The 27,136-nt window shown below is 38.5% G+C and overlaps 1 long non-coding RNA gene and 1 pseudogene across 2 annotated transcripts; one reads left to right on the top strand and one right to left on the bottom strand.

Moving 5' to 3' along the window:
- Positions 1 to 7,333: 7,333 nt before the first annotated feature.
- On the bottom strand, positions 7,334 to 11,480 carry LOC148170075 (uncharacterized; annotated as a pseudogene). Its single transcript, XR_015770567.1, has 3 exons — positions 11,385 to 11,480; positions 9,691 to 11,208; positions 7,334 to 9,508 (listed from the first exon to the last, which is right to left on the bottom strand). The product of XR_015770567.1 is annotated as an uncharacterized LOC148170075 (transcript).
- A 13,765-nt stretch (positions 11,481 to 25,245) lies between these two features.
- On the top strand, positions 25,246 to 26,137 carry LOC148170076 (uncharacterized). Its single transcript, XR_015770594.1, has 3 exons — positions 25,246 to 25,580; positions 25,634 to 25,867; positions 26,036 to 26,137. It is a non-coding gene; the product is annotated as an uncharacterized LOC148170076 (long non-coding RNA).
- Positions 26,138 to 27,136: the final 999 nt, after the last annotated feature.

Below are 27,136 nucleotides of genomic sequence, written 5' to 3' on the forward strand. Positions count from 1 at the left end.
TGCATACGCTCACAGTTGACAAAGCTCTAGAAGCTGAAGCAAAAATTTGATTTTTGTCACTAATGGTTTTAGCGTTGCGACGCCTTAAAAATGTAACTTTTAGTTAATTGTAAGGGTTTGTGATATCAACCTCTAATTTAATTTTTTTTTAATATAAATGAGTTAAAAATATCTCGGTTGTCATTTTATACTCAATGCAAATTGTCTTCAAAATTTGAGAAAAAAATGCTGTTTTATCAAGTTAGTTTCCAATTTTATTACGTCAAAATTGGGGACTACGTTTACACCCATCTGTCAACATCTTGTGTCACAAATGACATCTATTCTTTGGCTCGCTTTAGATTGTAAGAAAAGTCTTACTTGGTGAAATTGTCGTTTTGTCGATGTTAATTAACGATTTCTGGTGTCCATAAAGTACAACATGCCCGTGTTAATCAAAATGAACCTTTATAAGAGTGAATGAAGTGACTTGTGAAATTTTGGTGTAAACGTAGTTTGCCACTGCGCTGTCATAATTTTGAAAACTAACTTGATAAAACAGCGTTTTTTTCGCAAATTTTAAACACAATTTGCATTAGATTTAAAATAAAAACTCAGATATTTGTATCACAGTTATGTTGAAAAAAAATTTAATTCGCGAAAAACTCAAAAATCGCTAAAAATTATACTTCTTAGGTGTCGCGACGCCAACCAAACAGTGATAAAAAACAAATTTTTGCGTCAGCTTCTAGAGCTTTGTCAACTATTGAGCGTATGCAAAGTTTCAAAATTTTATCTTTAAAATTAAAGACGATTTTAGGGGTGGACACAAGTGTTGCCGGACCCTGTATATGGATGTGTATTATTGCTGATGAATACAATATGGTTATCGATTTTGCTGAGCTCAAAAAATACCGATCGCATTTTCAAGTCTTTGATTTTTACCCAAAAATTTTTTCATGTTGCTACAAACCCAAACATGGTTTTATTAATTATCATTTCTTTTCTGAAATCCTCATTTCCAAGCGATAAGTGGAAAACACTGTTTTTAAATCTTGGGTATGTAGACGAAGAACTGAAAAACAAAGGAAGACTGGCGAAATTGTGGACAAGTTTTTATCTGAAAATTGCCATAAAACAAGTTATTTTTCTTACAGTTTTCTTCTACGAGCTACATTACTGGTCGGAGTTTTTGAAACAATCGTACATAGAATTAGCTACTTCTACTTCAACTTTTGCTATATATTATCAATTTCTTGTTATAACTCTACTGACAACGTTAGAAACATGTTTTGCTTGCAGATACAACGACATAAATCGTCAACTAGTCTCGATTTCCCATCAACAAAAATTTTTGCCTCGATTAAAATCTCTTGAACGTTGTCATCGACTTCTTGGACAAACAGTGGATATTTACAATAACCTGTTTGGTCTCCAAATATTAGTAATTGTAGTCCACTGTGCATTGCAAGCGGTTATCAATTTAAATTTTATAATTATAAGCGACTTTTCTAATATGAACCCCTACTTACATACAATATCAAGTGTTGACTGCCAACACTGTTTTGGTGATCTTCACTTTTATAAGTGTTGGAGGATATCGACGTGTTAAAAAACTATTGTTTTAGCTTAACATGATTTCTATTGTTTTACCAATTCACAGGACATTGCAGGAATCCCGAAAATTTACAGATCTGTGTTATCAAATTAAGGAGCAATTTGACGAAGATTCAAAGGAAGCAGGAGTTTTGACGAAAGTGGCGATTCGCTCGAAGAATTTTGTGGCGAGGTTTACGTGCTATGATTTTTTTGACCTGGATAAAACGATTTTTCCTAGTCTGGTGGCAAATGTAGCCACGTATGTTATTATAAGTATTTAGTTAATAAAAAAAAATGTTAACAATATGTATAATAAATTATAAAATACAAATAATATGAATATAGAATTACCAATTTATTAGCTGTGAGGTCGTATTATGTAATTTTTTGTGGATTGACTTCATTTACTAACTTTGTTTGATAAATTGAGAAATTATAAAGCTAAAAGATTGCTTTATAAATTAGGGACAACTCAATAAAACTCGTCATTCCGGTCAGCTTTGATGTGAAGCAACATGAGTTTCAAGCTCTCAATAAAAGACATACGATTTATCCAACATTATTACACGTTTTTAAGCGTTTTTCTGATCACGCCATGGTACAACTTCAAAACAAATTTGTTTTATAAGCCGTGGATTTCAAAGATATATGGATGTATTTTAATGGTGCTGAAAGTGCTATGGGTGTCGAGTTTTATGGACACAAGTAATGCCGATCAAAATTTTGGGCCCTTGAAGTTTACCCAAAAATTCACTTACATCGTCGGAAGTCTAAACATGACGTTGTTATTAATCATTTCCGTTCTAAAATCCTCATTTCCAAGCAATGATTGGAAAACTTTGAATATAAATCTGCAGTACATTGATCTGACTTTGAGAAATAAAGGAAGACAAGAAAAATTATGGAGAAATTTTTATGTTAAGATTGGTATAACACAGATAGTTTTTTTTTCACTTTTTGCGTACGAGCTAAATCATTGGGCATATTTTTTAAATCTGACGTTTCTAGAAATGGTCACGAATGCCAATACTTTTGATGTATATTACGAATTCCTTATTATAACTCTAATGGTGACGTTAGAAAATTGCTTTGCAAGCAGATACAAGGACATAAATAGACAACTTCTCTGGTTTTCACGCCAACCAAAATTTCTACAAAAATTACACCTCCTTGGACGCAGTTATCGACTTCTAGGACAAACGGTGGAAATCTACAATAATATGTTTGGTCTTCAAATTTTAATGATAATAGTGCACTGTGCCTTACAATCAATTAGTGGTTTGAACTTCATCTTTATATCCGGCCTTGGTACTATGGACTCGTTTTTTTACCGAGTGTTGATTTCTAACACTCTTCTGTTGCTCTTCACTTTAGTAAGTCCTAAAAAATATTAAACTATTAAAACAATGTTATTCCAGATTGACGTGATGTTAATAATTTTACCAATACACACGACATTGACAGAATCTCGAAAATTTATAGATTTGTGTTATCAAATTCAAGAGCAATTTGACGAAGAATCAAAGGAAGCTCGAGCTCTGACGAACGTGGTGGCTCGTTCAAAAAATTTTGTAGCTCGATTTACGTCTTCTAATTTTTTCGATCTGAATAAAACGATCTTTCCGAGCCTTATTGGAAATGTGGCGACGTACTTTATCATAACTATTCAGTTAAACGCAAGGGAATGCTAACACAAAGAATACATTAAAAGAAATTCAAATTTTGTCTTTTAAAAAAGCTTATTTTACAGTAGCAGTATTTTAACCTTAAATTGAACAAATGTAGAGTGAATAGTGTTTGTATATTTTTAGTTCTTTAATCACCAAAATAAACAATTGGGTATGTAATGTACTTTATTGTTATAAAAACCCAATTTATTAGCTTATCGATGTAACGTATAATTTATTTCCGAATGTGAGTTTAATATAATAACTACCCAAACTAGTTTTTAACTTCAGTAAAAGTCTTCATTCTGTTGAGCTTTGTTCGCAAGTAACATGACTTTCAAGCTCTCAATAAAAGACATACGATTTATTCAACATTATCACACGTTTCTAGGCATTTTTCTGATCACTCCATGGTACAATTACAATACAAATTCGTTTTATAAGCCGTGGCTTTTAAAAATATATGGATGTATTTTATTGGTGCTGAAAGCGCTATGGGTGTCGAGTTTAATGGATAAAAATAATTCTGATCAAAATTTTGGGCCCTTAAAGTTTACCCAAAAATTCGCTTTCGTTGCTTCAGCTCTAAACATGATATTATTTTTTATGATTACAGTTCTAAAATCCTTATTTTCAAGCAATGATTGGAAAACGTTGAATCTAAATCTACAATATGTTGATGTAACTTTGGGAAATAAAGGAAGACAAGAAAAAATATGGAGAAATTTTTATGTTAAGATTGGTATAATACAATTTGTTTTTCTTTCACTTTTTGCTTACGAGCTATATCATTGGGCATATTTTTTGAATGTGACGTTTTTTGAACTAGTCACAAATGCCAATACTTTTGATACATATTACGAATTTCTGGTTATAACTGTAATAGTGACTTTAGAAAATTGTTTCGCAAGCAGATATAGAGACATAAATAGACAACTTCTCTGGTTTTCACGTCAACCAAAATTTCTACAAAAATTACACCTCCTTGGACGCAGCCATCGACTTCTAGGCCAAACGGTGGAAATCTATAATAATCTGTTTGGTCTTCAAATTTTAATGATAATACTGCACTGCGCCTTACAATCAGTTCACAGTCTGAACTTCATTTTTATAACCGGCCTGGGTAATATGGACTCGTTCTTTTACAGAGTGTTGATTACTAACACTCTTCTGTTGCTCTTCACTTTAGTAAGTCTGTAAAAGTGTTAAACTATTAAAACAATGTTATTCTAGACTGACGTGATGTTTATAATTTTACCAATACACACGACATTGGCAGAGTCTCGAAAATTTATAGATTTGTGTTATCAAATTCAAGAACAATTTGACGAAGAATCAAAGGAAACTCGAGCTCTGACAAACGTGGTGGCTCGTTCGAAAAATTTTGTGGCTCGGTTTACGTCCTCTGATTTTTTCGATCTGAATAAAACGATCTTTCCCAGTCTGGTTGGAAATGTAGCGACTTATTTTATTATCGCGATTCAGTTAAACGCAAGAGAATGCTAACACAAATCATTACAATAGTAAAAAAAATTAGAGAAATTCAAATTGTGTCTTTTAAATAAACTGTCAATTTTGTAGTAAGAACTAACAAATATAAAGTGCATATTGTTTTTATTCTTAGCCCTTTGTTCACCAAAATAAACACTTTGCTATGTAATGTGGGTAGTTTATTGTTAGAGAAACACAATTCATTAGCTATCTTATTATTGTATAATTTATTTATAAATGTGAATTTAATAACTACTAGTCAACCTAGTTTTTCACTTCAGTAAAACTCTTCATTCCGTTCAGCTTTGATCGCAATTAACATGACTTTCAAGCTGTCAATGAAAGATATGCGATTTATCCAACATTATCACACGTTTCTAAGTATTTTTTTGATCACTCCTTGGTACAATTACGAAACAAATTCGTTTTATAAGCCTTGGCTTTTAAAAATATATGGTCTTATTTTGTTCTTGCTGAAAGGGCTATGGTTGTCGACTTCCATGAGCGGAGAAAAGGCCAACCGCTTATTCAACTCATTGATGTTTACCCAAAAATTCCTTTATTTAAGCTCAAACGTAAACATGATATTATTATTTCTTATTTCTGTTCTAAAAACTTCATTTTCAAACAATAATTGGAGAACATTAAATTTGAATCTTCAATCCGTCGATGAGACACTGGGAAATAAAGGAAAAATTGAAAAATTTTGGAAAAATTTTTATCTTCAAATTGCTATAAAACAAACTGTATTTTTTTCAATTTTCTTCTACCAAGTACATATTTGGTCATGTTTTTTGAATGTATCGCCTCTAGAAATGGCTGTTTCTGTCATTAATTTTGATGTATATTACGAATTTCTTGTGGCAACTCTACTAACTTCATTAGAAAATTGTTTCGCTTGCAGATACAAAGATATAAATGAACAGCTTCTCTGCCTTCCACGCAAACCAAAATTTTTGCAAAAATTAAAACTCCTTGGGCGCAGCTACCGACTTCTTGGTCAAACAGTGGATATCTACAATAATCTGTTTGGAATTCAAATTTTAATGATTTTGGTCCGCTGCGCCTTGTATGCTATTCACAGCCTCAGTTTCATCTATGTAACTGACTTTTCTAATATGGACTCGCACGATTACCGAATGTTGATTTCTAACACTCTTTCAGTGTTCTTCACTTTCGTAAGTAGTAAAACAATCTAAAACTGTTGAAAATATCGTTCTAGATTTATGTACTGGGCATCATTTTACCAATACACAGGACATTAGAAGAATCTCGAAAATTTATCGATCTGTGTTACCAAATTCAAGAGCAATTTGACGAAGAATCCTTCGTCAACGCCGTTCTTAACTACGGCCAAGGCCAGGAGAACCTCGAATTCCGTTTACATCTTCGGTACGAATTTCTGATGCTAGGAATCCAGCCAGTCATTGATAAACTCTGCGGCCACGAAAACGAGACTCTTAACCGGCACTTGGACTTCTTCGAGATGGTGCGCAACGAAGACGAGAAAGAGTTGGCGAGGAAGTTTGAGCAGGAGCACGTGGATACGAAGAGCGCGACGGCGATGTTTGATCTCATTAGACGCAAGCTGAGTCATACAGCTGCGTATCCTCATCTCCTGTCGCTTCTTGAGCATTGTATTCTTCTACCTTTGGACTATGGGTCTCATCCTCAACACTGGCTGCTCTTCGACCGTATCGTCCAACAGATCGTCCTCCAGGAAGACAACGAAGTGAAAAACCCTGACGTTTCCCCGATCGATATCAACGTGAAAGAAATCGTCCACATCCTCGCCAAAGAAGAAGAGTTAGTCGCCGCAAGGAAAAAAGCCGAAGAACTCGAAAAAGAGAATACCGACATGTCTAATAGACTCGCTAAGAAAGAACAAGAGTTGGATCAACGCACTCAAGAATAAGAAGACATCGAATCGAGTCTAGCACGCATCAAAGAACGGCTTGAAAAAGAAACAGCGTTACATATCGAAACACAACAACGCTTGAACGAACCCGAGTACCGAGCTGCAGACTTGGACAGACAAGTCTCTTGTGAAAGAGGCGAAAGATTCCGGTTGGAACAATTGGTGAGCTCAGGGAGTCTTCCAGATGATGCTAAAGTCATCGGGTTGAAATCCACAGTGGATGTGAAGTATAAAAGTCCGCCACCACCGCCACCGGTTGCTCCTCCACCACCTCCTCCAGCTCCTGGGCCACCACCGCCACCAAACGCGCCAATGGCTCCACCTCCAGAACCTCTGAAAATCGAAACAGTGAAAAAGAACATTCCGCAACCGGCGAATCCGCTGAAATCATTCAACTGGTCGAAACTGCCTGAAGGAAAAGTTGCCGGGACGATTTGGAGCGAGTTGGCCGACTCTAAACTGTACAACACGATGGAGTTGGATTAGTAGATTCTTATTTAAATCCCTCGACTTTCAACACCCCAATATTTACAGAGTCAATCTATTCTAATAGCATCTCCTCTTTAACGACAACTTCACCGTTTATTGGTAAGTCTTCGACTCATAGCCCTGTGGCCAATTGACAGAATAACAGGGCATTATTGTGTGAAAAGTTGATTTTGTGACATTTTATTTCAAATTTTTTCTCAAAATATTTTATTATTAATACAATATACAAAGACTCTTAGATTATTTTATCAACTAACTGAAATAAGAAAATATCTAAAGAAAACTTATTTGTTGCCATATACAATTTTTGCTTTGTTTATATCAATATTGTCGACTAAGTAATTCGCTGCCACATACAAGTTTTTTTTTAAACACAACCCAACATAGATTTTGGTTTCAACATATTTATACTCGTCTTTCTCAAAAATCTTGTAATACTTTTTGTCAATAATTTGTTCAAGCGCAGCCCTTGAATTTTCCTTTGCTTCATCCTTCTTGAGAAATTTTAATTCCAATATGAGTCCACCTGTTCCACGAGTCACACAAAGGTCACACTCGTTTTTTCTTCCACGTTTCTCTTTTCGCTTACTTTGAGAACCTGTCTTGGCCTCGCGTGGATAAAACTTCTTCAGTTCGTCGGTATCTCGCAACTCTTCTGATACATCCCCAACTGCCCTACTAGACTGTGTTGTGAAAAGCTCGTTATTATATGTTAAAAAAAACAGGATGTGTTGTAACTCTGATTCATTAAATGGAATTACCACATCACCTGAAAAAAGAAGTGAAACCGCATTAACAAGGTTGCGTATTGCTTCTTCATATTTTTCAGTTGTCCCTTCCTCAGATTCCTCTATTTCACCTTTTTCTTCATTACTTTCTTCGTCCTCATTTTCTTGTTTATTACTCCTTATTAGTAGCAGTCGATTCAGTGCTTCTATGTATGTCTCTACATTCTCACGTTTGAGCTTATATTTGGTTTCAAAAAGCGATTGAGTGTAACATTTACGTTGGATTTCCGTCTTAATCTCAAAGTTTGGGATCTTTAGGACTACAGTATCCCCATACTTCTCAACTGCATTCAACAAACCCTCATCCCACAGTAGCTGCAAGAAGAAATCCACTTGTTTCTCATTCATCTTTGTAGATGGAAAAGAAATCATATTTTTCAACTCCAATATATTTTCAACATCTGGCTCAACTACTACTATTGAAATATTCTCGCCATTAACAAGTTTGTTGATTCTCTTATATATCTCATTATACACAAGCAATTTTTGTAAAAATGTCAGTAAGCATGACTTGGCCCAATAAGTGTCAAACATTTTTTTCCTTCTCGAATACTCGTGCTCAAATACTTTAGAACAGACCAGCTACTGTAAATCGCTACCCCATCTTGATATAACATTTGGTATCCATTATACCACTTTTTAACACCATTAAAATCATTCACTGCTTGCAATGCAGCATTCTCCAACAGATTATGTACTTCTTGTTCTGTGAATCCATATGTTTCAGAAAAATCTTTTGTTTGGAGGAACAGAGCATGATCTTGATTGTTTATCTCCCAGGAACATACGCCTGATAAGCGAACAGAAGAACTAACTAATGAACGTTCTAGAAACTTGTTCCCCTTCAAGCCTACTGACAACATATCCTTAAGAAGACGCCTGAGGTATTTCAGGGTTTCATTATCCACCGCGTCTGAAATAGCTTTCATAATGGGCATGTCGGCCTCGTCTACAAGTATAACAACTTTCTTGTTAAAGTGTTCGTACAAGATTTTAGACAAGAATTCCAAAGCATTTTTTACATTCGCTTCAGACAATTCCTTCAACCTATTACTCTCATATTTCAAAAATGTCTGGATGCCCCGTATTTTCTTAGTTTTGAAGCTCTGAGAACCATCAGGAGCTGTTTCAACCAGGTAAAAATGCTGATCGTATGTCTTACAAATAGCATCCTTTAGGGAGTCTAAAATAGCTGTTCTTGTTTTACCTCCCACACGTTTAAGATTCAACGAAATCACAGGATATTGACCGCAATGTTGCTTAACAAATCCACCATGCTTTTGACCTAGCTTTAATTCCATAAACATCTTGTAATTATCAGAACTCTCTGGATTTGAAATTGGCCTTCCATCTTTATCCACTACTATAATCAAAAATTCCTCGAGCATATTCATAAATATTGATTTTCCTAAACGCCTCGGGGCTGTTATCTGGACCCCAGATGCTGGACATTCAAATAAACGTTTTATGCCCTCGCTCTTATCTACAAAGGTGAGTTTTGTTCTGACGACCTTAAACTCCTCTGTAGTTAAATCGGCGACATCTGATGCTTTTAATGAATCTAGTATGTGCAGTTCCTAAAAAGAAAATAAAAAAACATTAATTTAACTAGCAATGAACCACACTTACATATGCATGAAAAACAATAAATCAGTAAAACGAATCAAATCATAAAACAGAACGCACATAAAACAACGTAAAACAAAGTCAAAAAAAACTACATTGCCATAATTATCTTGATCAATCAATTAGTTATTACCTCTGGTGGTCTATTATCGGTAGCAACAACACCATCAGTTTTTTCTTTGTCATGATCCCGGATCCACCAACTGGCTTCTTCGCAGACGCGTTCTGGGGGGAGCTGTGGTTTGAGCTCATCTTTGGTTTCAAAAAGCGACTGATTGTAACATTTACGTTGGATTTCCGTCTTAATCTCAAGGTTTGGGATCTTTAGTACTGCAGTATTCCCATTCTTCTCAACTGCATTCAACAAACCCTTATCCCACAGTAGCTGCAAGAAGAAATCCACTTGTTTCTCATTCAACTTTGTAGATGGAAAAGAAATCGTATTTTTCAACTCCAATATATTTTTAACTGTTGGCTCAGCTACTACTATTGAAATATTTTCGCCATTAATAAGTTTGTTGATTCTCTCATGTATCTCCTGATGCACAAGCAATTCTTCTAAAATATCCAGTAAGCCTGAGTTAGACCAACAAGTGTCAAACATTTTTTTTCCTTCTTCAATACTCTTGCTCAAATACTTTAGAACAGACCAGCTACTGTAAATCGTTACCCCATCTTGATGTAACATTTGGTATCCATTATACCACTTTTTAACACCATTAAAATCATTCACTGCTTGCAATGCAGCATTCTCCAACAGATTATGTACTTCTTGTTCTGTGAATCCATATATTTCAGAAAAATGTTTTGTTTGGAGGAACAGAACATGATTTTGATTCTTCATCTCCCAGGAATATACGCCTGATAAGCGAACACAAGAACTAACTAATGAACGTTCCAGAAACATGTTCCCCTTCAAGCCTGCTGACAACATATCCCTAAGAAGACGCATGAGGTATTTCAGGGTTTCATTATCCACCGTGTCTGTAATAGCATTCATAATGGGCGCGTCGGCCTCGTCTACAAGTATAACAACTTTCTTGTTAAAGTGATCGTACAAGATTTTAGACAAGAATTCCAAAGCTATTATTACATTCGTTTCGGACAGGTGTTGCAACTCATCGCGGTCACCATATTTCAAAAATGTCTGGATGCCCTGTATTTTCTTAGTTTTGAAGCTCTGAGAACCATCAGGAGCTGTTTCAACCAGGTAAAAATGCTGATCGTATGTCTTACAAATAGCATCCTTTAGGGAGTCTAAAATATCTTTTCTTGTTTCACCTCCCACACGTTGAAGGTTCAACGAAATCACTGGATATTGACCGCAATGTTGCTTAACAAATCCACCATGCTTTTGACCTAGCTTTAATTCCATAAACATCTTGTAATTATCAGAACTCTCTGGATTTGAAATTGGCCTTCCATCTTTATCCACTTCTATAGTCAAAAATACCTGGAGCATATTCATAAATGTTGATTTTCCAAAGCCCCTCGGGGCTGTTATTTGGACCCCAGATGCTAGACTTTCAAATAAACGTTTTATGCCCTCGCTCTTATCTACAAAGGTGAGTTTTGTTCTGACGACCTTAAAGTCCTCTGTAGTTAAATCGGCGACATCTGATGCTTTTAATGAATCTGGTATGTGCAGTTCCTATAAAGAAAACAAAAAAAAAAACATTAATTTAACTAGCAATAAACCACACTTACATATGCATGAAAAACAATAAATCAGCAAAACGAATCAAAGAATAAAACAGAACGCACATGTAAAACAAAGACAAAAAACTACATTGCCATAATTATCTTGATCAGTCAATTCGTTATTACCTCTGTTGGTCTATTATCAGTTTCTTTGTCATGATCCCAGTTGACAGATTCACCCTCGGTATTCAATCTTCTTCTTTTCTTCTCTCTCTCGTCCATGTCTATAATAGAAGTATTAGTAATGAACAAATAAATTAATAAACATTAATGAGTGCTATTGCGAATTTATTGGATTATTAATAAATGTATGTAATAATAAAACACATAATAATAGTGGAACTAAACAGTTTTGGAAAGATTGCTTGAAATCTCATGTTTTACCCCGTAATTGCGTGTGTTCCTATAAATCTCCTATTTTTAGTAATCATATTTCGTAAATATGTGAATTTTCTTTTAATCATCGCTCTGATGATGATAGCATTGCTATCGAAACGCGCGTCAGCATTTTTTGACAAAATTTGGTGTTTGGGAATAAATTGTAATTTTGATAATTGTTTTTTTAAGTATTTATTTCTCTGCATAAGTGTCGTGGACAGCGATATGATGGAGCTAATAACATGAAAGGCACTTATAGCGGAGTTCAAAAACTCCTAAGAGATATCGAGCCAAATGCGGTGTATGTTCATTGTGCTGCTCACAGTTGTTTCTAATTTCAGTATCTTGCAAACTGTCACTTTGCAAAATTTAAATGATAACGATTTGTTAGAAAAAGCTTTAATATTTGTCAATTTGTATAAAAAAGATAATATCGATCTCGTTTGCAAAGGAAATTCTTAGTTTTCGATCCGCTTTTCGACATGAAATAGAAACGTCATCTTCTATAGGAGAACTGGCTGACTTATTAATTATCAAGAATCATTTTATGTCTTCAAGCTTTTCTGAAGTCTGCACTGCATTTCTGCTATTTATTACCATCCCTGTAACTACGGCTAATGCCGAGCGATCATTTTCAAAATTAAAATTGACAAAAACTTATCTAAGAAATGGGACAGGAAAGGTTAAGCAGCTTAGCTGTTTTGTCCATCCAACATTCCATGGCCCGGAATTTGAACTTCGATGACGTAATTAACACTTTTGCCGAACAAAAAGCCAGAAAAAAAGAATTTTAATTATCTAAATTTGATTCTAAGACAAACATTGTAATTTCAGTTAAATTATTAGGTAATTGTTATAGTTATAACGTTCGTATGTACAGCCGGGGAGAAAAAATCTTAGACGTGAATGTCATTTAACTGTCGCATGGTGTGGCGGCATTCTGTCGCCAATTGTAAATACTTTTGTATATTTTGTGTATAAAATGTAAAATAGGTATTTCCCATCCTTCCTAACCGAGTACCCAAGTCCATAAACCCATCCGGTCTTCCCATACTTTCCGCCATCTGGTCAACACTCCTACACTTTCTTTACCTGATCATCCCTTTATCCTGACCAGTCTTCTCCCGACACTCGATAAGAAAAGTACGAAATAAACGTTGTACTGAAAATTGTGAGAGTATCATTCACTAACCACCGAGCTGAACTTTAGTCGCTAAAGTGGTGACCCCGACGTGATATTTTACGAAAAGTGAGTTAGTGATCAAGTGAAAAATACGTGCGCGAAAATGACTGACGGAAATTCCGGTGGTAACGCAGTTGACCGCGTTTCGGTCCGAATTCTGCAATTTATGCCAGAAGATCCTGAAATCTGGCTGGAACTTGTGGAGAGAAATTTTGCAATCAGCCGGATTGCGAAGAAACGAAATTTAATTATGTGGTAACAAATATGGAATCGCGGTACTGCGCGGAAATTCGCGACATCCTCATGAAGCCACCAGAGGCACCGTACACTGCTCTGAAAACGGCGCTTGTGACACGATTCAGCCAGTCCCAAGAAAAGAAGACCCGTCGACTTCTCGAACAGGAAGAAATTGGAGATTCGCCACCATCACAATTCCTGAGACGATTGCGAGCTCTTGCTGGATCCTGCGTCACCGACGAATTATTAAGAACCATTTGGGTTAGTCGCTTGCCCCACAATTTACAAGGGATTTTGGCGACACAGAAGAAAGCGTCGCTCGAAGAAGTGGCCGAATTAGCAGATGCCGTCGCAGACGCCGTTCCAAATAACAACGTGTTGGAAACATCGGTTAAAAGAATCGATGACGACCGTCTTGGCAGACTAGAAAAGCGCATCGAAGAGCTGGCACAAATGATGGGTAAGTCCCAAATTCGCGGCCGTAACCGCAACTATGAGATCCCGATCGCGATCGCGCGGAAGATCACCGCATCAACGAGAAGAAGAGTTTGACCATTGCTGGTACCATAGGAAATTCAAAGAAAACGCCCGTACCTGCAGGAAGCCGTGTAAGTTTTCCACAGACGAATCTTCGGGAAACGCAGCGGGCAGTCGTTGATGGCGACCGGCGACATAAGCCCGACAAACATCCGCCGCATATATGTGACTGATAAACTTTCAAAAACTCAATTCTTAATAGACACTGGTGCGGATCTGTGCGTATTTCCAAAAACAAAGGTGCGAGGTGCGCGAGAAAAATCGACGTATGAACTTTCTGCAGCGAATGGTAGCGTAATTGCGACGTATGGGACAATAACGCTCAATTTAAATTTTGGCCTACGTCGCGACTTTACTTGGCAGTTCGTGGTAGCCGACGTGGCGAAACCAATTATCGGCATTGATTTTTTAAGTTATTTTAATCTCCTCATAGATTCGCGAGGTAAACGCCTTTTAGACGCGACAACTCATCTTTCCTCTACAGGCCAGGTAGTTGGGTCCGAAGTGATTCCTAGCGTGAAGATTATTACGGGATTATCGCCATTCCATTCTTTGCTTGCCAAGTTCCCAGAAATAACACGTCCGCGAGGAACAATTTTCCCCCCGAAGCACGCAACAAAACACCATATTCAGACGACACCGGGACCACCAATTTCACAGAAACCGCGACGCCTGGATCCAAGTCGCTTGGGTGCTGCAAAAAAGGAATTTGACGCTATGCTTAAAGCCGGAACCGCTCGTCCTTCCAAAAGTTCCTGGTCGTCACCGCTACACATGGTACCAAAAAGCCAGAATTCGTGGAGACCATGTGGAGATTACCGTGCTCTTAATGCCAGAACGGAACCTGACCAATATCCGGTAAGACATATCCACGACTTTGCCCAGACCCTCCATGGAAAAAAGATTTTTTCCACTATTGATTTGGTGAAAGCATTTAATCAAATTCCGGTCGCTGAAGAGGACATTCCCAAAACAGCCATTACTACTCCGTTTGGTATGTTTGAATGGGGAGAATGCACATTTTTGAATTTTGACGAAAATCGATAGTTTTCATGTCGTATAATATGATGTTGCTAATAGAAAAATTGCAAAAAAATTGTTTATATTTTTTTAAGCGTTTTTAAAAGTTCGATTCGAGCGAGATTGGAAAACATACCTATCAGCGAGGCTAGCTTTGTGACGTCACATCTCAGCTTCGCTCTTAGCAGAGCCGTGCGTTTGTATTACTAGAATTCGATTGCCGTCTTTATAATTGAAAATGGGGTCAAAACAGTGGTGTTTTGTGCCAGGATGTAAAAGTGCTAGTATTAATGCACCCGAAAAAATATTTATAACAGTTCCTTAAGACAATTAGAAAAAAAAATGCTTTTCGGTCGCGAGATGTTCGATGTCTGATGTTTCTATAAAGTGTAAAATTTTAAATTTATTGTAATTAATTATGTTATTACCCATGATACATGCAGGTATTACATTTTTTGATTGACTTTAACTCTAGTCCACATGCTACATACACTGACTTTATTTATTTCTGTGCTTTATACAAACTTATAAACAATGAATATTTTGCTAAAACTGAAGACTTTTGTTATATCCGAAACAACTGCCAATTGTACCTTTTCTCAAAGACTTGAAGTGTTGGGGGTTTTAATAAAAAAATCCTTTGGTCTAACGAAAAAACTATTCGAAGAAATTTACCAATTTAGTTGCGACTTTTATTCTATAGAGTAGTCTATCTAGTATGTCCCCGGATTGAATTTGCAAAGGGAAAAAAAACTTTATTTTTAATTTTACGCATAAATCAGGGAATAAATAGTTTTTGCTTAAATTAAAACTTATCAGAATGTGTTTCTAAAATCGTAAAAACCAAAAACTAACAAAGAACTTTTTTATTTTTAATTATGCAACAAATGCCAAAAGAATAAAATTCATTCCTTAATTTAAACCAATATTTGATTAACCCACACCTCTTTCAGCACATAGTTCAATAATTCTAACTCGTAATTCGACTGTTTCGAATTTTATGGGATGCAACTGCATTTATTATCCGAGTTTTAAATACTTACCCGTTATTGAGTAAATTTTCGTTTAATCCTTAATGCACTATTTGATATTTTGAATTCACAGCCTACTATTAAGTACTTACGATTAGAAAATTCAATAAATAAAAATATGAAAAAATTGATTTTAAGAGTACAAACTAATAATTTTGAAATTTTAATTGCAGATTTATCTGTTTTGAATTAAGCAAAAATGTTATTCCGTTGTCATTTTTTTTGTAAAATGTAAAATAACTTTTTTTTTTCTCTCTTGTGAACTCAATCCGGGGACATACTGTATAGTGGATTGTATAGAAATTAAAAATTAAAAAAACAACAAAAGCTTTGGATCAGTTATTGTTATTAATTTGGTCTGATAATAAAAAATCCAATACAGTAAACCACCTATTTAATTTCTACCAAATTATTGAATTATAAATTTTCTTGCGAATACGGAGAGCGTGTTCTTCATAATAATTATTTCCGAATATAGAAAATAATAGATGGTTATTATATCGTAGGTACATAAATAAAATTCAATCAAATCAGAATAGATCAAAATGTAAAAACCATATTTTTTCTACAAAGATGTTAAGAGAGAGAACGAAATATAAATCTGACTGTGTATTCGTAGAAATTATCGTTAAATGCGGAAAATGCGATAAATGCGCCCGCCGACCGAGAATAATGCAAAGCAAAAATGTGAATAAACGTGTGAAAGTATACCGGTTGAATAAGAAACATCAACATAATAATTATAATTGTATTTCTCTTGGATAATAAAAATCCAACCATTGATTGTAAACTAACATATTGTTACGAGAAGATTCTGGAAGCTTCGAGCGCCAGCGCTGGAACGTTCCGCTCTGCTCTAGAGCGAGCGATTCGTGGAATAATTCTTATTCATACGCGGAACTCCCGAATATTCTCGCAGCGCTCCAGCATTAGGCTAGTGGTAGGGGAATATCTGTATATAGGGGAGTAGTGATAGGATTGTAGATAGTCTAGTATTTGGAAATCCTGAAAAGTGTTGTAATTGTGAAGTACGAGAGTGTTCATAGTGCACAATAAAATTGTTATTGTTACAAGCGAGACTTTTGATTTTTCGGCCAACGTGACAACTGGTGTCAGAAAGTGGGATCCCGTCCAGCATTGTGATCGAGAAAATTCTGGAATTTTCGATCGGAAAATTCGTGACATTACCGGACTGTGACATTGTTACTTGATTGTGGACAATTTTTATGCCTGTTCAAACCAGACAGCAAGCCGCAGAAATGGAGGCGCTGCAAGAATTGATGGCTTCGATGATGGCGAAAATGGACACACAACAAAAATTGATTACGAATTTAGAAGAAAAAAGACAAAGAGAAAAACTGGAAGAAGAAGAACGAAGACAAAATGAAAAACATGAAACAGAAGAAAGAAGACAAAGAGAGAAACTAGAAGAGGAAGAAAGAAGACAAAGAGAGAAACTAGAAGAGGAAGAAAGAAGACAAAGAGAAAAACTAGAAGAGGAAGAAAGAAGACAAAGAGAGAATGCAGAAATCTTGAACCAGCTTAAAGATATGGAACAAAACATGAACGTAACTATTATGGTTAAAGTCGACGAAATTCAAAAAGAGGTAACAGAGCGGTTAGGAGGCGTTGAGGGAGAACTACAAGGCGTCAAAGAGGAAGTGAAAGATTTGGAGCGATTCAAACAGCAGGTGGAAGACGAGTTACTGCGCTTAAGGCGTCAAGTTCCAAATAGGACCGGCCTGACCACAACGAAAGAAATGAAACCCCCGACTTACGATGGGTCGACTTCACTGGATAATTACAAGCTGCAATTCGAAGTGGCGGCCAAACAAAATGGATGGTCGGAAGAAGAAAAATCCTCATTTCTGATAGTTTCCTTGAGAGGGGCGGCTCTGGACTTGCTAGAGACAATTCCAGGTCGAGACAAAGAGCGGTACGACCAGCTGATGGCAGCGTTAGAGGCCAGATTTGGAAACCAACACCTGCAGCAAGTATACGTCTCAGAGCTCAAGACGCGGCGGCAGAGAACTGGAGAGTCTCTGCAGGAATTTGAGGCAAGCGTCAAGCGCCTTGTTTTGCTCGCCTACCCTTCGGCTCCGGCGAATTTTGTGGAACAACTAGCTGTGGATACGTTCCTGCAAGGGATTCGAGATCCAGAAATACAAAGAACGGTCCGACTGGGCAGCTATCACTCCGCAAAAGAAGCTCTGGTGCGCGCTCTAGAGGTGGAAGCCGTTTTCAAGAGCTCTGTGAACGTCCCCGATTACCGACGAATTCGAGGTGTGGGTATTGACGAAGAAGAGGCAACACCTACCGCTTTCGTCACGAAAGCCGAGCTAAACGACATCCTCAAGGAAAACAGGGAGCTACGGATGGCACTGAAGCAGCGAACTAGCCAGACCTGCTATCGTTGCGGAAAACCAGGCCATTTTAAACGTGACTGTAGGGTTGTTCTTAGGAACGACCAGAACGGTCCCCAGTCACGTCCTCAGCAGTCGGAAAACTAAAGCCCAGCAGTGTCAAGGGGCACACACTGGCTGGGGAGAGCACAAGCCCCAAAGTTATTTCCGTTATGCGTTTGAAGAGGAATTTTGAGAGTTTGATAATTGAAGGAAGTGTGAATGGGAGAAAAGTGAAGATGACGGTCGACACCGGAGCCATGGTTTCCCTTGTGAGAAAGGACATGTTGGACAACAGGACATCTCTGGAAACAACGAGTGCTATTTTAAAAACAGTCACGGGAGATGTCGCCACAGTAAGTGCCGAGGCAGAGGTCACGGTCCAGTTGGGAGGTATGAAGTTTCGGCATCGGGTGCTGGTGGCAGGAATTGAGGATGAGATGATCCTGGGAATGGATGTTATTGGACGACATGGGATTTCCTTTAATCACAACGAGAAGATCCTCAAGATTGGAACCGAAAGCTTTGTGTTATCGACCCCAGAAGTAAAAGAAGATGGAGTGAAAGCGTTCGCCTGTGAAAATACTTGTGTGGATGGGAACAGCGAGAAAGTGATAAGTGTGCGTTTAGGAAGTAACTTTGGGAGCTGCGTTGGAATGATTGAACCAACTAGAGACATGACAAAACCAATTCTTGTTGGAAAGACACTAGTAAAAGTGACGAAAGAAATACCTGTGCGGGTGGCGAATATCAACCCTACTCCAGTCACGATCAAGAAGGGCGAACTAGTTGCTGTGTGTGTTCCGATCTCCAGAATAAGTGACGCACAGCCATCAAAGAAAAACGTGAAGACCGTGAAAAAGTTAAAGCTGGAGGTAGACACGAGTGACCTTTCTGAAGAAGAGGCTCTTAAAGCGCAGGCTTTCATCAAGAAGAATAAGGACGTGTTCGCCGTTGAGAATGAACCATTAGGAAGAACGAACATCGTTCAACACAGAATCAATACGGGCGACCATCAACCCATCAGACAGGCACCGAGAAGGTTACCGTGGGCGAAGCAAGAGCAGGCCGAACAGTTGGTAAAATCCATGCAAGAAGAAGGGATTATTGAAGAATCCAACAGTCCTTGGTCTTCGCCGGTTGTGCTCGTAACCAAGAAAGACGGTAGTACAAGATTCTGTGTGGATTACCGAAAACTCAACGATGTTACCAAGAAAGACAGTTTTCCATTACCCCGGATTGACGACACTCTCACAACTCTGTCAGGGTCGACGTGGTTCTCAACCTTAGACCTGAAGAGTGGATATTGGCAAGTGGGACTTCATCCCGAAGACAAGGAAAAGACAGCGTTCTCCACGGGAAGTGGCCTGTACCACTTTACGGTTATGCCTTTTGGGCTTTGCAACGCACCCGCTACATTCGAAAGACTAATGGAATGTGTGTTGCGAGGATTGACGTGGACAACTTGTCTGGTTTATTTAGACGACGTTATGGTCATGGGTAAAAACTTCGATGAACACCTGAAGAACCTTCAAGAAGTGGTAGACCGGTTTAGGGGTGCCAATTTAAAACTTAATCCGAAAAAGTGCCATCTATTTCGGAAGAAAGTGGAGTTTCTGGGGCATACGGTGTCATCTGAAGGAATCAAGACCTGCGAAGATAAGATTCAGGCGATTAAGGAATGGCCCAGACCCAAGGACAAGCACGATGTGAGAAGTTTTATTGGACTTTGCACGTATTATCGGCGGTTTGTAGAAGGTTTCGCCAACATTGCTGCACCTCTGCACAAACTAACGGAAGCAAAGGCATCATTCAACTGGACATCAGACTGCGAAAGCAGTTTCAAGCGGCTGAAGTTAGCTTTGTGCACTAGCCCGATTTTGAGCTACCCCAGGACTCATGGAAAGTTCGTCTTGGACACAGATGCCAGTAACATCGGCATTGGAGCGGTGTTATCGCAGGTGCAGGATGGAGAAGAGAGAGTGATCGAGTATTACAGCAAAGTGTTGAGCAAGCAAGAGAGAAATTACTGCGCTACAAGAAAGGAATTGCTGGCCGTTGTAAAATCCGTAGAGCATTTCCACAAATACTTGTTTGGCCACGAGTTCTTGATAAGGACTGATCATGCTGCCCTCACGTGGTTACTACAGATGAAAGACGCCGAAGGACAAGTGGCTAGGTGGATTGAGCGGTTGCAGCAATACCACTTCAAAATCAAACATCGACCAGGAAAGCAACACAATAACGCTGACGCTCTCTCTAGAAGACCTTGCAAGGATTGCAAGCAGTGCGCGAAGATTGAAGGGCCATTGCCGATAAACAGGATGGTTATCGGTTGTGATGATGACTGGACTACGGAGAATCTTCGGAAGGATCAACAGGCGGACCAGGAAATTGGGCCACTGCTGGAGTGGAAGGAAGCGGATAATGGAAGGCCGCGTTGGGAAGATGTCTCGGAAAAGAGTCCAGGGTTGAAGGCGATGTGGGCGCAGTGGGACTCACTGCGAGTAGAAAATGGGGTACTGAAAAGGGCTTGGGAAAGCGCAGACGGGAAGAAAGTAACCTCCCAGTTACTAGTGCCCAAGAATAGAGTTCCCCAAGTACTCAAGGAGGTCCATGACGGAACATCAGGCGCTCACTTCGGAGTGAACAAAACCTTAAGTAAGATTAGGCAGCGGTATTACTGGGTTGGCTGCCGGGAAGATGTCGAACGATGGTGTAGGAGATGTTCAGTTTGTGGGGCGAGCAAGGGACCTCGAACGCGAACTAAAGGAGGCATGAAACAATACAACGTGGGAGCCCCGTTCGAGAGAATCGCTCTAGATGTGGCCGGGCCATTTCCAAAAACTGATGACGGCAACAAGTACATCTTGGTTGTGCAGGATTATTTCAGTAAATGGCCGGAAGCGTATGCCCTTCCCAACCAAGAAGCCACTACAGTAGCTCGAGTCCTAGTGGATAATTTCTTCAGCAGGTTTGGAGTTCCACTCGAAATGCATTCCGATCAAGGAAGGAATTTTGAGTCTGGCGTTTTTCAAGAGATGTGTAAGCTGCTGGGAATTAGGAAGACTCGAACCACACCCTTGCACCCGCAATCCGACGGCATGGTCGAGAGATTCAATCAGACGATGGAGGAACATCTGTCCAAGGTAGTGGAAGAGCACCAGAGGGATTGGGATCGTCGACTGCCCTTGTTTATGATGGCCTACAGAGCTGCCATTCATGAAACCACGGGAGAAACACCAGCGAAGATTGTGTTTGGAAGAGAGCTGCGTCTCCCTTGTGATCTTCTGCTTGGTTCGCCTGGGGCGGAGCGAAGGGAAGTACCGGAATTCGTCGACAACCTGAGGGAGACCCTACTGGATACACACCACCTTGTGAGGCAGAGGATCAAAATGGCTAGTGACAGAATGCGGTCCCGATATAATGTGACGGCTAATCATGAAGGATTCAACGAAGGAGACTTGGTGTGGTTATTCAACCCTCGACGAAAGAAGGGCCTATCTCCGAAGTTGACACCTACATGGGAGGGACCGTATAAGGTGATCAAGCGGATCAACGACGTGGTGTATCGGATCCAACGCAGCGCCCGTTCAAAGATGAAAGTGGTTCATCTAAATAGACTTTGTAAATATCACGGAGAATCAGGTGTTTGGTCTGATCGGGACGATCAGAACTAAGAGGGGGGCAGTGTTACGAGAAGATTCTGGAAGCTTCGAGCGCCAGCGCTGGAACGTTCCGCTCTGCTCTAGAGCGAGCGATTCGTGGAATAATTCTTATTCATACGCGGAACTCCCGAATATTCTCGCAGCGCTCCAGCATTAGGCTAGTGGTAGGGGAATATCTGTATATAGGGGAGTAGTGATAGGATTGTAGATAGTCTAGTATTTGGAAATCCTGAAAAGTGTTGTAATTGTGAAGTACGAGAGTGTTCATAGTGCACAATAAAATTGTTATTGTTACAAGCGAGACTTTTGATTTTTCGGCCAACGTGACAATATCAAGTTAAAGAAAGATGTAGTTACCGCGACACTTTCATCGCAAAGTTAGGATTTCTTGATAAAAAATCCCATATCATTTGCACATCTACGTGTCTCAAATTTTGTGTGTCGGCTTTTTGAAATCCCGTTTCCATTGTGTATAAATTCTTTTGCAAAAACAACCATAAATTGCAACGCTGGTGTTAAACAAATGTTCTGCATACGGAATTCCATCAGTAGGCGGAGCGCGTAGCTGAGATGTGACGTCAAACCAATGAAAAAGTGTTTCAGCTCCCGCCTGAATATTTAAATTTCTTTAGCCAATTTTGGCAAAACCGTCATGTATTTTTCAAAATTTTTTGCACCACTGCGTTATTTGAACAATATTCTACAAAATTTGGTACAAAAACATATAGGTTACATTTTTTGCATTCTCCCTATTCCCATATATGACTTTTGGCCTTCGCAACGCAGCCCAAACATTCCAACGTTTTATAGATGAAGTGCTCCGTGATTTAGACTTTTGCTACGCGTATATAGACGATATTTTAGTGGCATCATCTTCCGTGGACGAACACTGGACCCATTTAAACCTATTATTTAGCAGGTTGCGCGAATATGGTGTCGTGATTAATCCCTCAAAGTGCGTATTCGGACAAACAAGTGTAAAATTTTTAGGATATTTAGTTTGTGAGAGCGGAACGAAACCACTTCCCGAAAAAGTAGACGCCATTCTTTCATACCCGCGACCGAAAACTATTAAGGAACTTCGTCAGTTCTTAGGCGTGTTAAACTTTTATCGACGATTTATTCCGGAAGCAGCACGAACCCAAGCTGCCCTGAATGCATATCTTCAAGGGAACGCGAAAGGACATACTCCCGTCCAGTGGACGGAAGAAACCGTTTCAGCCTTCGAAATGTGTAAGAAGAGTTTAGCGGAAGCTGCGATATTGACACATCCCAACCAACAAGCTTCGTTAGCTTTATTTTGTGACGCGTCAGACACGACCATCGGTGCAACATTGCAACAGTACGTTGACGATTCTTGGCAGCCACTAGGATTCTTCTCGAAAAAATTGAGCAATGCCGAAAAAAATTACGCCACGTACGATCGTGAGCTTTTGGCAATTTATGAAGCTGTAAAATATTTTCGATACATGGTGGAAGCGCGAATGTTCACCATTTTTACAGATCATCGCCCAATTACATTTGCGTTTAGGAAGAAAAACAAGCAATGTACTCCTCGACAGTTTCGGTATTTGGACTTTATTGCTCAGTTTACAACTGATATACGACATGTTGCCGGAAAAGACAACGTTGTTGCAGATGCTCTGTTCCGCATTGAAGAAGTTGATGCTTCCTTGGATTTTGCAAAACTCGCTCTATCACAAAACGATGATGAAGAACTGCAAAATTTAATTTCATCAAAGTCCACATCGCTTCAACTTAAGCGTATTACAATGCCCGGAACCAACGTATCTTTATATTGTGACATTTCGACACAAAGGGTCCGACCATTTGTCACTTCTGAACATCGAAGAACAGCTTTTAATTCGGTGCATCGCCTGGCTCATCCCGGAGTAAAAGCGACGGTGAAAATGGTTACCGACCGTTTTGTTTGGCCATCAGTGAAAGCTGATTGCAGACAATGGGCACAAGCGTGTGTGCAATGCCAAAAATCAAAAATTTCGCGACATGTTTCTTCGCCATTGGGATCCTTCACTAGCCCATCTTCGCGATTCGAACACGTTCATATAGATATCGTGATCATGCCACTATCGCAGGGTTTTCGGTATTGTCTAACTTTGGTCGACAGGTTCACGCGATGGCCGGAAGCCGGAAGCAGTTCCAATGGAAAATCAAGAGTCCGAAAATTGGTCTACAGCAACCGTATGATGGTCCTTTTCCGGTTGTCACACGTGGTGATAAAACATTCACCATAAATATCCGAGGCCGCGATGTCAAAGTTTCTATCGACCGACTGAAACCGGCATACATCATGAACGAGGAGCTTTTACAAGAAGAACGCCAAAGACAATCACCTATGTCCGCGCCTCAAGAAGTCCCTCCAGATTCACCTATCACGAGAAGTGGAAGACGTGTCAGATTCCCAGAAAGGTTACAAGTTGGGATACGTAACCACTAGCAGGGGGGTGCTGTGGCGGCATTCTGTCGCCAATTGTAAATACTTTTGTATATTTTGTGTATAAAATGTAAAATAGTCCGGTATTTCCCATCCTTCCTAACCGAGTACCCAAGTCCATAAACCCATCCGGTCTTCCCATACTTTCCGCCATCTGGTCAACACTCCTACACTTTCTTTACCTGATCATCCCTTTATCCTGACCAGTCTTCTCCCGACACTCGATAAGAAAAGTACGAAATTGTTGTACTGAAAATTGTGAGAGTATCATTCACTAACCACCGAGCTGAACTTTAGTCGCTAAAGTGTGAAAAACCCCACTTAGAATTACTAACCTTTGTAGCGGCCCCTTTACAAAGCATCATTAATCTAAATGCACTTGATCAAAAATCCATCATAACATTGCCCAAAAAGAATACACACATTGTTTTAGCTGTGTCTGTTAAGAAATCAATATCAATACATCTATTCTAAAAATACACCATGACATTGCCTCAAAGGAATTGTCTTGCATGCGTACCCATAATAAACCTTCAAGTTTATGAAGGCAGGTGCGTACCCTTATCTCTAGGACCAAGTTGACCCATCCTCAATTGCTCACTCAATTGCTCTCAAAATTGCACCCCCACACCCTAAAAACGGAATAAATAAATAAGGAATAAAATATCACTATGCAGCAGGTACAAGAGGGCGCCCAGGACAATAGAACCATCCATATCTCAAGTAATAAATACCAATGTAACAGAAATAAACTCTGAAATGGGGTTGACAATTATTAGACAGGCTAACGTTTTATAGTATCATTAACACCCAAAAATAGGAATTCTGAGAAACTCTAAAAGCTTTTAGGATAATTGGATAATTGCAGTTGGCATAATTTGGAATATTCTAAAACTTTAGATTTGAGTAATTATCTTTGCTTCTTAATGCTGATTTGTCGGTATACTAAGAGATAATGATTTCAAAGTCAAAAAGACATTATAAACAATTAATAAATAATTTTTAAAAAATAAACTTAGAAAACTAAGGTCAGTAGATCAAATTGTCTTTTTTATAAGGTACCGCTGTTAGTTTTCCAGTGCGCAATTCAAGAGAGACAGACATAGTCCATAAATCAATGGGTTAGAACGAGACGCAAGATTCTAGGGAATTGTCATAAAATTGTTGACGTAAAATTTGTCATTGACAAAATGTAAGGTTATCTTAAATTTATTTGTTCAAAATACACTTAAATAAACCGTGGGTACAAAAGAAAATTGGTTCCAACATTATAACAGACTATGTGAATACGTAAGAGGTGAGCGAACCGACATTAGAACCGATTCCATTTTAGCACGTTAAGGAGGTGCAACACTCAGAAACGGTCTCGGATTTCAAGCACTGTCTTTTCTAATCTCCAACGATTCGACTTGTATGCAGTAACGCCCTAATTAGAATATGCTATTAGCACTTATTATATTGTAGCTTCTCCCGACGATGTAGTAACAATGATGAGATGTTAAAGTAACTGAGAGAAAGCATTGCACAAATGGAAGTAGCAAGTACATGAGCAGAAAATGAAGTACATGAGATATTTTAAAGGGGCTATTAAGAAGAAAGAATTTACAAGTTTGAAGAAGTAGACATGTTTAAGATCTTGAATGAGTTTATGCAAAACAACTGCAACAAAATGAATGAATATCAAGAACAAATATTAAGGTTATGTTAAAATTATTTACTTAAATCACCCTGAAATACAAAATAACATCTATTTTTAACACTACAGGAGACCATTTGAATGCGTTTTAGGACCTTCGTACGCCACATTAAACTATAGAACCAGTTTTGCATATCTTATGTATATTTCATGTCCCATTGCATTTTCAGTTTTCACATTCATTATGAGGAGGTAGCAGTGGCTTCAAACCAACCATCTTCTGCCGCTGATGTTGAAAGCGATGGTGTGTCTTCCTCATGAGACTGTATATCTGCACTGTTCAAGTGATGAGTGCAATGACTGTGTCTTGTCCACCTGCTAGTTTATGAGGCCCCGCTGTTACATTAAGGATAGCAGTCAGTTGGTCCTACAACACATTTTGAGAACGTTTACCGTTGAGGCCGATATACTTACACTTTACAATATCATTGCTTGTGTTTTAGGCATTTGAAATAATATTTCTGTCCATAACGCAGGTTTTGTGATGTACCACATGTGAGTGGCCTTCCTTCTTCCATTTTCTTGCCCATAGATTTGATTTTCAACTCATATTAACAATAAGATGAACGAGTTATTCGCCTGAATGCAAGAAGTTCATGTTGGTATTGGGGCTATTGAAACACAAAAGCGATTGAAGACAAATTGGGGGAACATTATTTAAATTTAGTTCACGGAATTCGTAAACTAACAGGTACAAAATTCCATAATCTTATAAGAAGTACTCAAGGGTTCATATACAAAAACCAACTTTAGTATTCCTCCAATACGTACTGCTTAACCAATGTCACAATGATTGTCGGCTTCGATAGGGCTTCCATCTACCTTCTATTTGGAGTTTTCTGAAATTTGTGGAAAGTCGTCGTACATAAAACGTCAAATAGTATTAACTTACGGCGGAGGAAACAAATACACCATAACGATTCGTGTTGAGAAATCGCACATTCAAACCATTTTATTACAAACGATATTTGACAAGAATTGACAGTTCATAAAGCAATGTGTCCACACAAACAACATTTAAATTTAGTGCGCATGTAGAGATAGACAGAAGATATCGTTGTCTTTCTTTTTGTCACTAACAGCGGTACCTTACAAAACAGACAATTTGATCTAGTGACCTTATAGAAAACAGACACACAACGACATCTCTTTTCCAATAGTTGAACTAAAAACCCACCCCTAAATTAGAGAAGGGGAAGAATTTAACCCCCTAACCAACCCCTAGCAACCAATCGAATTAGGGCAAAACAAAAACAACCAATCAAATATGG

The sequence above is a fragment of the Gnatocerus cornutus genome, chromosome 8, assembly GCF_029298725.1.
Source record: "Gnatocerus cornutus isolate USDA-ARS CGAHR chromosome 8, icGnaCorn1.1, whole genome shotgun sequence".
NCBI classification, from domain to species: domain Eukaryota; kingdom Metazoa; phylum Arthropoda; class Insecta; order Coleoptera; family Tenebrionidae; genus Gnatocerus; species Gnatocerus cornutus.